This window comes from Panthera tigris, chromosome E2 (assembly GCF_018350195.1).
Source record: "Panthera tigris isolate Pti1 chromosome E2, P.tigris_Pti1_mat1.1, whole genome shotgun sequence".
NCBI classification, from domain to species: domain Eukaryota; kingdom Metazoa; phylum Chordata; class Mammalia; order Carnivora; family Felidae; genus Panthera; species Panthera tigris.
In genome coordinates this window covers 23,804,694-23,819,292 of record NC_056674.1, presented here as the reverse complement: position 1 = coordinate 23,819,292, position 14,599 = coordinate 23,804,694, and positions in this window count along the sequence as shown.

Sequence of the window (14,599 nt, the reverse complement as noted above, 5' to 3'; positions counted from 1 at the left end):
TGTTTTGTGTGTCTCCGTGGCGTATTTGTGGCATGCTCTGTGTGTGTGTGTGAATGTGTGTGTAGTCTGTGCCTTTGGTGTGTGTGCTGCATGTGTGGTGTGTGAGAGATGAATGTGTTTGCTGAGTGTGGTATATGTAATGTGTGTATGGTGCATATTTGGTATGTGTGTTTTGTCTGTATTTTGTGATGGGTGTGTTGTTTATGTGGTGTGTGGGTGTGGAGTGTGTGTGATGGATGTGTATTATGTGTCATTAGTGCTTGTGTCTGTGTGTGTGAGGTGTGTGTGCTGAGTGCATTATTTCCATGTATTGTATGGTTTGTGGTGTGTGTGTGTAATACAGGCGTGGTGTTATGTGTTATGTGTGTGAAGTGAATGTGGGTTGAGTGTGGTATATGTGGTATTTGTGAGATATAAGTGTGGTTTCCCTGTCATGTATATGTGTAGTGTTTGAGTGGCCAATGTTTGTCATGTTACTAGGTATATGTGTGTTGTGTGTGTGGTATATGCATGCTGTGTGTGACATGTGTTGTATATGAGTTGTGTCCATGCTGTGTTTGTGTAGTGAATTCTTGGTTAATAGCTGGTCTATGATTTGTGTGTGGTATACATATCGATACAGTGTATGTGTGATGTTTTTTGTGTCTTCTATGTGTTGTGTGGGTTATCAGTCTGTGGTGTGTGGTGAGTGTGTGGTGTATGTACATTTTGTGTTGTGTATGTTGTGTGTGGATAATATATGCCTGGTGTGTGTGTGTGGTGTCCATGTGGTGTATGTGTGGTTTGTGGTAGCAAATATGTGTAGGAGTTTGTGTGGAATATGTGTGCTGTGTGTTTTGAGTGATTTTTGTGTCATGTGTTTGGTTTGTGTGTGGTGTGTATATGTGGTATATGTGGTGTGTGTGGTATCTGTATGGTGAGGACTGGTGCATGTGAAGTGTGTGTGTGTGTGTAGTAGATGTGTTGTACATATTTGTTGAAATTGTGATGCTTTTGGTATGTGTGGTGTAACGGTTGCATGTCTTTTGTGTGTGTGGGGTGTGTCTCTGAAATATGTGTCTTGTATGTGTAATATATGTGTGGTATGTGTGGTGAAAGGGTGTTGTATGTTGTATGTGTGTGGTGCATGCTTGGCTTATCTGTGCATAGTATATATGTGTTATGTGTGTGTTATATTTTCAGTGTGAGTGCTGCATGTGTTGCATGTGGGTGTTGTTGAAGTGTGGTGTGTGTGCAGTGTGTGTGGAGTATGTGTGTGCTGTATGTGCAGTGTTACCTGGTATGTGTGTTCAGGTTCTGAGAGTGAGTGACACATGTGGTGTGTGTACCTTCATAGTTCTCAGTTGTGTGTAGTGCATACATGTGATACATGTGTTTTCTATGAATAGTGTAGCTATGTTGTGTTTGGGTCATGTATCGACCTGTATGAGTTTTGCATATGTGTGGTGTGTGAGTGGTATTTGTGTGGTGTATATGTGTGTGTGGAATATGTGTAGTGTGTCTGTGGTGTCTGTGTTGGGGCTCTGTTTTTTGGCAGTCTTTTTGTTTCTATAGTATATATGTTGTCTGTGTATGGTGAATATGTAGTTTGTGTGTGTGGTAAACGTGTGAACTGTGTGTGGAGTGTGTAGTATATACTTCTTGTGTGTTTGTTATCTAAGTGGAATACATTTGGCTTATGTGTGTTCTGTGTAGTGTGTGTGTGTACACTGAGTGTGGCATGTACATAATGGTGGTTGTCTCCATGGTATGTATTTAATTTGTGTTTTGTGGGGTTATTTCTGGTGTTTCTGGTTCGTGTTGGGTGTGTGCATGGTGAGTACATACAGTCTTTGGTTTGTGTGCTGTACGTGTTGTTTCTGATGTGTGTGTAAGTGGTGTGCATGTGGTGTATTTGTTGAGTGTGGGTTGTGTTGTGTATTGTTATTTTACGTGTGGGGGTTGTGTACTGCATGTGTCATGTATGTGCTTCGTGTGTGTGTGTTCTAGGTGTGGTCTATGAAGGGTATATAGGTGGTGTGTGGGGTATATGTGTAGTGTGGCAGTGCTGTACGTGTTTTGTGTTGATTTGCATGTGGTAGATGTGTGTGGTGCATTTTTCTTATGGAAGTGTGGTACATGTACTTGTATGTGGTATATGTATCATGTTTGTGCTTTCTGTGTATTTGGGTTGTGTGTGGATGTGTTTGCAGGATATGTTTGAGGAGTGTGCTGTATGTTTGGTGTGTGTGTGTATAAGTATGTGTGGCGTGTGTCTGATGAGAATGTGGTGTATGTGAGTGTCTGCAATCGAAATGAGAGCTTTGTGTGGTATACATGGGATGTATATGTGCTGTATGGGGAGTCTGTGATATATACACTGTGTGTGTGTGTGTGGTGTATGTGTGGTGTGTGTGTGGTGTATGTGTGGAGTGTCTGTGTCCATTGTGTACATGTGGCATATGTAGTGTATGTCTGTGGATCTATAGAAATATGTGGTAATTCTGGTGTCTGTGTGTGTGTGTGTGAATGTTGTAAGTACCTTGTTGTGTGGTGAATGTGCGGTGTGTTTGTGGTATCTCTCTATGGTGTAAGTGTGTTGTACTTGAGGTGTGTGAAGTGTGTGTGCTTGTGTGTGATGTATGTATTCTGTACATGAGGTGAAGGTCTGATATGTGCTGTTTTTGTGGTACATGTGTGGTGTGTTGTAGTATAGATGCAGCGTGTGTATTTCTTATGCTCGTGATCTGCCTTGTGTGAAGGCAGACTGTGTGGTGTGTGTGTGGTATGTGCATGGTATGAGTTCTTTTGTGTTGTATGTGGAATGTGTGTGAAATATAGGTGTGGTGTACATGTGACGTGTGGTGTGTGGTATATGTGTGACATGCGTGGTGTGTGGCATGGATTTGGTAAGGGTATTTTGTGCGTTTTACTTGTAGAATGAGTGTTCATTGTGTGGTTATTGTGTGATGTACATGTGGTATGAGTGTGTGTTATCTCTTATTTGGTATATGTGTGGTGTGTCAGTGTATTGTTATGTGTGTGGTATCTGTTTAAAGAGGTTGTGATTTAAGTGACTTTGTGTTTTGTATGTCTGATATGCGTGGCGTAGGTATGGTGTGTGGATAGCTATGGTATTTGAGTGGTGTGTGTGGAGTGCTATATAGGAGGTTTATGTGTGTTCATATGTGCTGTATGTATGGCATATGAGTTGTGATGATGGTATATCTGGTGTGTTCGCCACATGTAGTGTGTGTTTATGTGGTATTTGTGTGACTCACATGCTATGTGTGGTGTCTGTGTGTTGTATGAGTTGTGTGTGTATGTGGTCCACGTGTGGTGTGTGTGTGTGTTATGAATTGTGTGTGGATATGTCTGGTGTTGATGTTTGTTTTGCAGATTTGCTGGTGAGCATTTGTTGTGCGTATTTGTTGTCTTAGAGTTATATATGTCATGAATGTTTGGCATCTATGTGGTACATGTGTTGTATATATGCTATATTTGTCATGTATATGTGTCATGATTTGTGTGTGGTATTTTGTGACGTATATGTGCGGTATATATTGGTGTGTTTCTGGTATGTGTGGTGTGTATCAGTGAGAGTGTGTATTATGTGGTATTTGTGTGACTCACATGCTATGTGTGGTGTCTGTGTGTTGTATGAGTTGTGTGTGTATGTGGTCCACGTGTGGTGTGTGTGTGTGTTATGAATTGTGTGTGGATATGTCTGGTGTTGATGTTTGTTTTGCAGATTTGCTGGTGAGCATTTGTTGTGCGTATTTGTTGTCTTAGAGTTATATATGTCATGAATGTTTGGCATCTATGTGGTACATGTGTTGTATATATGCTATATTTGTCATGTATATGTGTCATGATTTGTGTGTGGTATTTTGTGACGTATATGTGCGGTATATATTGGTGTGTTTCTGGTATGTGTGGTGTGTATCAGTGAGAGTGTGTACTATATGTATGGTGTATATGTGATGGAATTTTGATATGCGAAGTTGTGTGGCATGTATGTGATGTGTGTTTGTGCGTGCGCACGCATGTGTGTGGTATATATGTGATGTATGTGAGGTATATATCTGCTGTGGGTATGGTGTTTGTGTGTATCTGTCTGGCATGTATGGTTTGGACAGTGCACGTAATGTGTGTGTGTGTGTACGTGTGGTACATACAGAATGTCTGCAGTGTGTGTGGTGGGCATGCAGTATATTTGTGGTGCATGTGCGCTGTAGTGTGGTTATGTACCATGTGCATGGAATTTATGTGTATTGTGTTTCTTGTGCATATATTTTGTGTGTTTAGTATAAGTGATATGACATGCTGCATATGTGTCTTTTATGTGCAGGATATGAGTGGTGTAGGTGTTGTGTGTATGCAGTATATGTGTAATTTATGTGCAGCGTGTGGTATATGTGCAATCTTTGGTGTTTGTGTGTTTTGTGATGTGTGTCATATGTATTTGTGGTGGAATGCAGCATATGCGTGGTGGGATGGAATGGAAGTGGTGTAGGTGTGGGTTGTGAAGTGTCTTGTGGTGTGCAGAGTGTGTATTTGGTGTGTGCTTGTGTGGTATGTGTACAGTGAATTTGGGTTGTCTCTGTGTGTATAGGTTAGGTGAGTTATGTCTGTGATGTGTGGGCATATGTGTGGAATGAGTTGTGATATATGTGGGGTGTGTATGCAGTATGTGTGGAGTTTGTGTGAATGGCATCTGTCTTATCTTTGTGGTGGGTGAGGTGTACGTGTCATGAATATGATTGTGCTTGCAGTATGCGTGCGCATATTGTGTTTTGTATGTGTAGTATTTATGTGTGGTATATGTGGTGTGTGTGTGATATGTGTTTGATGCGTGTAGGTGTGGCATGGGTGAATCAAGTGTGGTGTGTGTGTTGTGTATAGGTATTGTGTGTATGGTAGACGTGATGTGTTTTTGATGTGTAGAATATGTCTTGCATCTGTTGTCTTTGGTGTGTGTGGTTTGTGTGTGTGTCATGTGTGTGGTTTGTGTGTGGTGTGTTTGTGTGTGTGTGTGAGGCATATGTGTTGTATATGTGTGGGTTAAGTATGGTGTATGTGTGCATGTGTTGTGTGTGGGTGGTGAAATTCTGTTGTATATGTTGTGTGTGGTGTCTATTTACTGTGTGGTTTGGTATAAATATGATATGATGTGTTTGTAGTGTAACTATGGTGCATGTGTGACATATATCTGTATGTGCTATATATGTGCTGTTGGTTCAGTTTGTGTTACCAATATGACATGTGGGTTATATGAATCCTGTGTGTCGTCTATTTTTGCTGTTGGTAGCATGTTTGACATGTGTGTCGTGTGTGATATATGAATGGTTGGTGTTTGTGGTATATGTGTGCAGGTGTTTTGGCTTATAAGTCATATGTGTCTGATGTGTGGTGTGAGTGGTGTGGTGGTGTGTGTGTGTGGTGTCATATGTGTGGTTAACACTGATGTATGTGTTGTGTGTATGTAGTGTGTTTGTGATGTGTGTGCCAAGTTTGTGTGTGTGGTATGTTTTTGGTATATCTTGGACTTTTACTGTATCTGTAGATTTTTTTGATGTGTAGGCATTGGTGTGTATGGCCTACATGTAATAGTTGTATGGTATATGTCTGGCATTTGCGTGTGAGATATGTGTCTTTTGTGTGTGTGTGTGTATGTGTCTTTTGCTAGGTGTGATTTTTGTGCAGTGTGTTGTGGTGTGCATTGGTGAGTGTGGTGACATTGCGAATAGGTTAAGGGTGTGTGGTGTATATTGTCACATGGATGGTGTATATGTGTGTTGTGTGTGGTTTCTCCATTGTGCCTACGTGGTGTAAATCTGTTACACTTGTATCGTTTGTGTGGTGTGTTATCGGTATTGTGCGCTGTGTTTGTGGTGCCTGTTTAGACTGTGTGGCGTATGCCTGTTGCGTGTTTTATGTTGGGCGGCCTGGTGTATATGTGGTGTGTGTGTGGTGCATGTGGTGTGTGTTTGGTATGTGTGTGATTGGTGTTTGTTGTATGTGTGTTGTGTGTGATATATGCAATCCTTGTTTGAAGGGTGTGTGGCAGTCTGTGTGTTGTGTGTGTGTGTGTTGAGTGTGTGGTTAAGTGTTTTTGTGTGTTGAGGGAGTGATGTATGTGAGAAATATATGCCTGTGTTAGGTGTGGCGTATATGAGATGTGTGTGCAATATGTGTAGTGTTTGTGTGACCTATGTATACTTTGTGTGTTTTGTGTATTGTGGTCTGTACGTGGTGTGGTGTATGTGACTTCTTTGTGATATATTTGGTTTGTGTGTCACATGTGTGGTGTGTGTGTGGTTGTTGTTTCTGATGTATGTGTGCATGTTTGCATGTGTGGTGTGTTTGTGGTTGAAGTAATTATGTGTGTAGTGCGTGTTGGTGGGTGTATGCTGTGTGTGTAGTGTATTTTGGTGTACATGTAATGTATGTGTTGTGTATGTGTAGTGTGTGTTTGGCCTGGGCGTGAAGGGTTTTTCTTAGTGATGTATGTGAGTAGTGCATGTGGTATGTGTGTGGCACAGATGTAGACGCTATTTGTATCCATAAGGATTTTTTGGTGTGTTTGTGGTACGTGTGGCATTTGTGTGTGAGGTGTATCTGTGGTGTGAACATAGTGTCTGTGTAGTTTTTGAGTGTATACCATATGGGTGGTTATCGTATGACATGTATACTATTTGAGTGTGTTATATATGTTGTGTGTGGCATTTGTGTTCTGTGTGCCATGGGGTTGTACGTGCATGTTATATGTGTGGTAATGCTTCATGTGCAGTGTGTGTGGCATATGCATGCTGTGTGTGTATATTGCTATACATGTCCTAATGTTCGGTGTATGTGTGGTGTGTGTGTGTTTGTGGTATATGTGGAATGTGTGTGCTATGACATTGTGAATATGTGTTGTGGTGTACATGTTGTCTTGGGTGCGGTATCTGTGAAATATGAGTGTTGTGGGTGTGGTGCATGGGAGGTATGTGCAGTGTGTTTGGTGAAATTGTGATATACTGGCTGTGTGTATGGTGTTTATGTGGTGATTCTGTGGAGTATACGTGGTGTGTGAAAGAATATTACTGTGAAAGAATAGTATATCTGTGGGGTGAGAACGGGTTTGTTTTGTGTGTATGGTGCATGTGTTTTCTGTGTGTGTATATGTATGGAAAATAAGTGGAGTCTGGTATGTGTGTATGGAATATGTGTTGTGTGTGCTGAGCATACATGAAGTATATGTGTGGTGTATTTGCAGTGAAGGTGTGGCGTGTGGGTGGTTGTGAAGTATGTGTTCCTGTGAGTGGTATTTGTGTGGTGTATTTGAGTGTGTGTGTTGAATATGTGCAGTGTTGTCTGCAGTGTAGGTGCATGGTTCGTACGTTGTGTGAATTTGTGTGTCTCTGTGTGTTTGTGTGTAATATCTGTGGTGTGAGTGCACTGTGTGTGTAGATCTTAGTGAGTATTGGTTATGGTGTTGTGTATGTGAACTGTGTGTGTGTGGTATATACGAGTTGTGAACGTGGTTTATATGTGCAGTATACGCAGAGTAAGTGTGGTCTGTGTCGTGTGTGTAGGGGTGTGTTTGTGTGCCAGTGATTGACATATGTATGGTACGGGTGTTTAAGCACACATGTTTAAGGTGTGGTGATATTAGAGTGTCTTTGTGATGTATATACTGTGGAATTGTGTGTGAAAGATATGTTAGTGAAATATGTCTTCTATATGTGGTACATATGAGTGTGTGGTGTAAAATGGGGGTGTATATGTTGTGTGTTGTGTTTATTTAGTGTGGGTGTGGTATATATAGGGTGTGTGGGAGGTATACCTATGGTGTGCGTGTGGCATATGTCTGTGTTGTATGTGTGTTGTTTGGTGTGTCATATGTATTCTGTGTCATATGAATTCTGTGTGTGTGCTGTGCATAGATCTTACTGCATGTTAGCTTCATGGTGGGTATTTTGTGGTATATGTGAAAGAAGATGTTTGTTGTGTTAGTTGAAAGATGGTTTCCCCACAGTGATATACCACAGAATTGAGTAAATGGCACTTTCCTCACAGGCCCTGCATAGTTTTCATGCAATTCGAACTTAGTGAAACCAGATGTTAGTTGAAAGACGGCTTCACCATACTTGTTTCACAGAGTGGAGTATATGGTATTTTCCTTGTAGGCATCGCATAGGTTTTCAGACAATTTTATAACGTAGTGAAACCAGATGTTAGTTGAAAGATGTTTTCAACATGTTTCACAGAGATGTGTACATGGCACTATCTGCCTGGGCCCCGCATAGGTTTTCAAAGGCTTCTTTGTTAAATGAGATGTTCTTTGAAAGATGGTTTCACCACAATGATGTTTCATACTTGAGTATACGGCACTTTCTGCATTAGATCCATACAGTTTCTAAAGAGATCTATCTTCCTGAAATTTGAAAGATGGTTTCCTCACAGTGTTTCATGCAGTTTTGCATATAACACCTTTGGTGTGGGCTCTGCTTGATTTTTCAAACACTTCTAACATAGTGAAACAAGATTTCAGTTGAATGATGGTTGCCCCACAGTGTTGTATGACAGAGTTGAGTCTATGGCACATTCTTCAATATCACCGCATAATTTTTAAACGCTTTAATTAGTGAAGCAGGAGTTTCAAATTGAGGTATATGGCACTTTCCTTAAATCCCTGAAGAGGTGTTCAAAGACTTCTAACCTAGTGATACAAGATGGTAATTGAAAGAATGGTTCTGTTTCCCCGAGTTCAGTATGTCATATACCAGCCATCTTTAAAGTTCCCTACATAGCTTTCCGCCCGTTTCCAATGTAGTGAAACAAGACGTGAGTTGAAGGATGTGTTCTCTACAGTGTTGTTTTTTAGAAACTTGACTACACAGCACTTTTGTTATAAAGCTACGCCTCTCTATTCCAGCAGTTCTAACTCGGTGAAGCAACATGTTAGTTCAAATAACATTTCCGACACACTGTGGTTTCACAAAGTTGAGTTTGTGGCTTTTGTTACAGGTCCCCGCATAAGTTTTCAAGCACTTCCTAGTGAAACCAGACGTTACGTGGATGACGTGTTCTCCACAGTGTTGTTGCAGATTGAAGCTTATGGCACTTTTTCTTATGCTTTCCTCCAGATTTTAGACTTCTGCCTTACTGGTACAAGATGTTAGTTTAAAGATGGTTTCACCACAATTTTATTTCACGGTATTGAGTATAAACATTCCACTCTTTTTTATAGTTTCCCACATAGGCTTTCAAACCTTTCTAACTTAGTGAAACAGGATGTTAACTGGAGGATGGTTTCTCCACCGTGTTTTGTCCCAGAGTGAGTATTGGCCACTTAGGCTATTCTTACAGGCCTAGTGTTTCAAGCCTCTTTAACTTGAGTGCCACAAGAGGGTAGTTGAAAGATGATTTCATGACAGGGCTGTGTCACAGAGTTTAGCATATGGTAATTTGCGGTTAGGTTTTCATACACCTCAAAACTAGGGAAGAAATACGTTTGTTGAAAGAGGCATTCTTCCACATTGCTGCTTCACAGGGTTGAGTATATGGACATTTCCTCACCGTCCCTCCCATACGTTTGCAAACGCCTCCCACGTACTGATTCCAATGTGACTTGCATCGTGGTCTCTCCAACACTGTTCCACCGAGTTGAATATATGGCACTTTCCTTGCCATCACCCACCTTAGGGTTCAATCTTCTGAGACAGGGTGTTACTTGAAAGACGACTTCTTCACAGGGTTGCTTTACACAGAGTTCAGAATAGGACACCATCCTTATAGCTTCCTGGTCAGCTTTCCCACGTTTCCAATTTAATGAAACAAGATGTGAGTCAAAGGATGGTTTCTCCACAGCCTTGTTTCACCGAGTTGGGTGTATGGAACTTTCATTAGAGTTACCCGCCGAAGTTTTTCAACAATTCTAGCTTAGTGAAACAAGTTATTAGTTGAGAGATGTTTTCTCCACAGCGTTCTTTGACAGAGGTGAATAAACAGCACCTTCTTTATCGTTACACGCATACGTCTTCAATCACTTCTAGCATGGGGAAACCGTATGTTAGTTGAAAGCTATTTTTTTTCCCGCTGCGTTGATTCACACTTTCCTTATAGTCCCCGCATAGGTTTGCAAACACTTCCAACTTAGTGATCCAAGATGATGGTTGAAAGACAGTTTTTTCCCTCAGTGTTTCTCACGGAGTTCAGTAGCTGCCACGGTCTCGTTATACTTGTAGGCCTTTGTTTCCCTACAGTTCTAAGTGAAACAAGAAATCAGTTGAACGATGGCTTTTCCACTGTGTTATTTCACAGAGGTCAGTTTATGGCACTTTCCTTACCCTTCCTTCCCCCATAGGTGTTCAAACACCTCGAGCTTGGTGAAACGATTGGTTCAAAAAGCATGTCTCCACAATGTTGTTTACCAGAGATGAGTATATAGCACTGACTTTGTTTCCCCGCATAGGTTTTCAAACACTTCTGAGTGATCGACGGTTTGTCCACGGTTTTGCTTCGGCGAGTTGAGCATATGGCACTTTCTTGATAGTTCTGCATGAATGTTTCCCGACACTTCTAACTTCATGAAACAGACGTTACCTCAATGATGATTATGCATGCCATGGTGCGCTTAATCACAGAGTTCAGTATACGGCACTCTCCTTTGAGTTCCCTGCATAAGTTTTCAAGCCTCCCAGTTAAACCTAGGAGAAGGGCGGTTTTCAAAGATAGGGCTATATAGCATTCTCCTTATAATTAATTACCCGCTTAGTTTTTCAAACCCTTCTAACTTAGTGAAAAAACGTGTTAGCCTTTTCCAACGTGTTGTTTCAGAGTTGAGTTATGGCAATTTCCTTCTTGTTCCCGCAAAGATTTTCCAAGACTCCTAACTACGTCATCCAAGCTGTTATTTGGAAGAGGGTTTCTCTTCCTTGTTTCACGGAGTTCCACGGGTTTTTCCACACGCTTCTGTTTTCACGAACCAGGATGACAGTTGAAGGATGGTTTCTCCACAGTGTCATTTCACACAGTTGATCATATGGCACTTTGGTGAGGCATCTATGCCTAGTTTTCCCAACACTTCCAACGTTGTGAAACAAGAAGTCACAAGCTTGTTTCTGTGTGTTACTTCATGGAATTGAGCTCATGACACTTCCCCTACAGTCACTGGTGTAAGTTTGCAAACACTGCTCAGTGTCCAAAGATATTCGTTGAAAGCAGATTTCTTCGCAGTGTTGTTTCAGAAAGGTGAGTATGTGTTATTTGCCTCGTCATTCCCCACAGAGGCTTTCAAACACTACTGAGCGAAACACGATGTTACTCGAAAAATGGATTCTACACAGGGTTTTTTCCACAGCGATGAGTACAGTGCACTTTCCTCCTAGCTTCCCTGCAAAAATTTTCAGTCGCGTCTAACTTCGTCATGCAAGATGATCCTTGAAAGATGAGACCCTGATGAAACCATGTTGTGCTACACAGGGTTATTTCACAGACCTCCCCTTACGGCACTTTTGGTTTTCCAACAATTCTAACTTAGTGACGCCAAAAGTGAGTCGAAAGTAAGTTTTGCCACGTTGCTGCTTCACAGAGATCAGTATATGGCATCGCCCTTAGAGTTCCCTGCATAGGTTTTTCAAACATTTCTGACTGTTAAAGAGGTGTGTTGTAAAATGGTTTCTCCCCACACTTGTTTCACAGATATCAGTACACGACGTGTTTCTTACAATTCGTGCAAAAAGTTTCAAACGCTCTCACCTCGGTGGAGCGAGATGATAATTGACCGATGGTTTTCCCACATTGTTGTTTCACTGAAGTTCAGTATATGGCCCTGTCTTTATATTTCTAGGCCTAGTCATTCAAGCGCTTCTGAGGTAGTGAAACAAGATTTTGCTGAAAGATGGTTTCTCCTCCGTGTTGTTCGGCAGTAGATAACAATTTCCTTACAGTTCCCAGCAAAGGTTTTCTAACAGGTGAAACAAGTATTTAGCTGATAGATGGTTCCCGTGCTTTGTTTCTTCCCAAAGTTGAGTATATGTCACTTTCCTTATCGTTCCGTGAGTAGGTTTTCAAACAACTCTACCACAGTGACACAAGAAAATCCTACAAAGATCGTTTCTCCATAGTGTTGTTTTGAGAGATGATTATATAGGACTTGCTATATAGTACCCCGCCCGTAGTTTCAAAGCAATTCTAACGTAACTAAATGTTCATTGGAAGTTGTTCTCTTCTCGGCGTCTTCTCCCCATAGGGATGAGTATATGTCGCCGTTTTTGGTTTTGTTTTTTTTTTTTGTTTGTTTGTTTGTTTTTTTATAGTTTTTCAGATAGGTTTTCAGACAGACACATCCAACTTCACGAAACATCATGTGAGTTGAGAGATACGTTCTCCACTGCGTTGGTCCACAAATTTGAGCTTAGGGTACTTATTGTCCTTTCAGTTCTTTGCATACTTTTTCAAACACTTCTCACTTAGGGAAACAAGGTGCTTCCAAGTGGTTTCTTCGCAGTACTGTTTCCCAGAGTTCAGCATATGGCGCTTTCATTATAATTCCACCCGTATGTTTTCAAACACGCCTAACTTAGTGAAACAAGGCATTACTTGAAAGGTGGCTTCTCCACAGTGTTGTTCCACAGATTTGAGTCTACAGTACTTTCCTTATGGCTCCTAGCACAGGTTTTGTATCTTTTCTAGCTTTGTGTTACAAGATTTCACGTCATAGGTGGTTTCCCCAAGGTTGGTTCTATAGAATTGAGTAAATGTCAACGTCCTTACTTAGAGTTCCCTGCATAGGTGTTCAAACATTTGGTACTTTGTGAAAGAGGTTCTTTAGATTTGGCGCTCTATGGTGTCGTTTCACAGAGAAGTGTGTATGGCACGTTCCTTATAGTTCCTGCATTGGCTTTTAAATATGTCTACCTAAGGGAAACAAGATGTTCCTGGAAATGTTGGTCTTTAGCCGTGAGGTTTCACAGAGTTCAGTGTATTGAACTTTCGTTATAGTTCTAAGCCTAGGTGGAGGTGAAATTGTAACTCAGGGAAACAAGGTTTTTCTTCAATTATGGTTTCTCCATTGTGTTCGTTTCACAGGGCTGATGATCTAGAACTTCTGTGATACTTTTGTGCCTCGGGTTTCCAACTGTGCGAACCTAGGAATACAGGAAGTTTGTTAAAAGATGCTTTCTACACAGTGACGTTTCCCAGAGTTGAGTGTACGGCACTTTGCCTACAGTTAACGCCATAGGTTTTCCAACACTTCACTTATCTGTGAAAAATCACTGTCGGGAAAGCACCTTTCAGTGAACGTCTTGTGTCACCGAGTTCGAATTCTTTGAAAACCTATGGGAGAACTATAAGTAAAGTGCCAAATACTCAACTCTATGGAATGACGCTGTGGAGAAACTCTCTTTTAACCAATATCTTGCATCACTAAGTTAGTTAGGGTTGTTTGAAAACCCGTGCAGGGCACTAGAAGGAAAGAACCATGTACTCGTCATGTGAAGCAACACTTTTAAGGAAACCTCTTTCCACAAGCCTCTTTCCTTAAGTTTGAGGTGTTTGAAAACCTTGCAGGGAAGGCTGCGGAAAGGGCCATTATGCTAAACTCTGGGAAAGGACCCTGTTGAGAAATGTACTTTCAACATCTCGTGTCACTAGCTTAGCAGCATTTGAAAGCCTAAGCTTAGAAGCTTAGTGAAAGGTCTAGCCACTCGACTTCTGTGGAGAAACCAGAGTAATCTTACTTCCCTCACTAAGAAGCGTCTGGAAACATTTGCAGGGAGCCATAAGAAAAGTGCCATAGACTGAGCTCTGTGAAAAGACACTGAGGACAAACCATGTTTCCACCAACATCTTGTGTCACTAAGAGAGAAATGCCTAGAGCGAGAACGAGAAAGCCATGTCCTGTACTCTGTGAAACAAACTGCAGCGAAAACATCTCTCAACCACAACCTCTTGAATTAACTGTAACTCAGTCAAAAGGTCTAGAAAACGTGTGCAGGAAAGTCTATTAGGGATGTCTTATATAATCACCTCTGTGAAGAAAATGCACTGTGGAGCAGCCGTCTTTCAAATAACATCTTGTTTCAGTAGGTAAGAAGTGTTTGAAAACCTTGGCCTGGTAGTAGAACTAAAGTGCCATTAAATCACCTCTGTGAAACACTGGAGAAACCATCGTTCAACACTCCTCTTGTTTCGCTAATTTAGAAGATTTCGGAAACCTATGCTGGGAGGTAGAAGCAAAATGCTGGACACAGAATTCTGTGCAAGAACTCTGTAGAGAAACCACTTTTGAACGAACACTTTTGTGTCAACTAAGATAACGGTGTTTGCAAAGCTTTGCAGGAAACTGAAGGAAAGTGCGAAACACTCCTCTCTATGAAACAGTGCTGGGGAGAAACCACTGTTCAACTAACGTCTTGATTCTCTAAAAGTGTTTGAAATCTTAGGCCGAAAATTGTAACGAAATTCCCATTCCCTCAACTCTGTGAAAGAACACAGTGCGCTGTGAAAGCCCCTTTTCAACTAACGTCTTGTTTCATTGAATTGCAAGTGTTTGCCGCCCTTGGCCGCAAAGTGCAATGATACTGCCAGACACTGACAACACCACGGGAAAACCACCTTGCAGGTA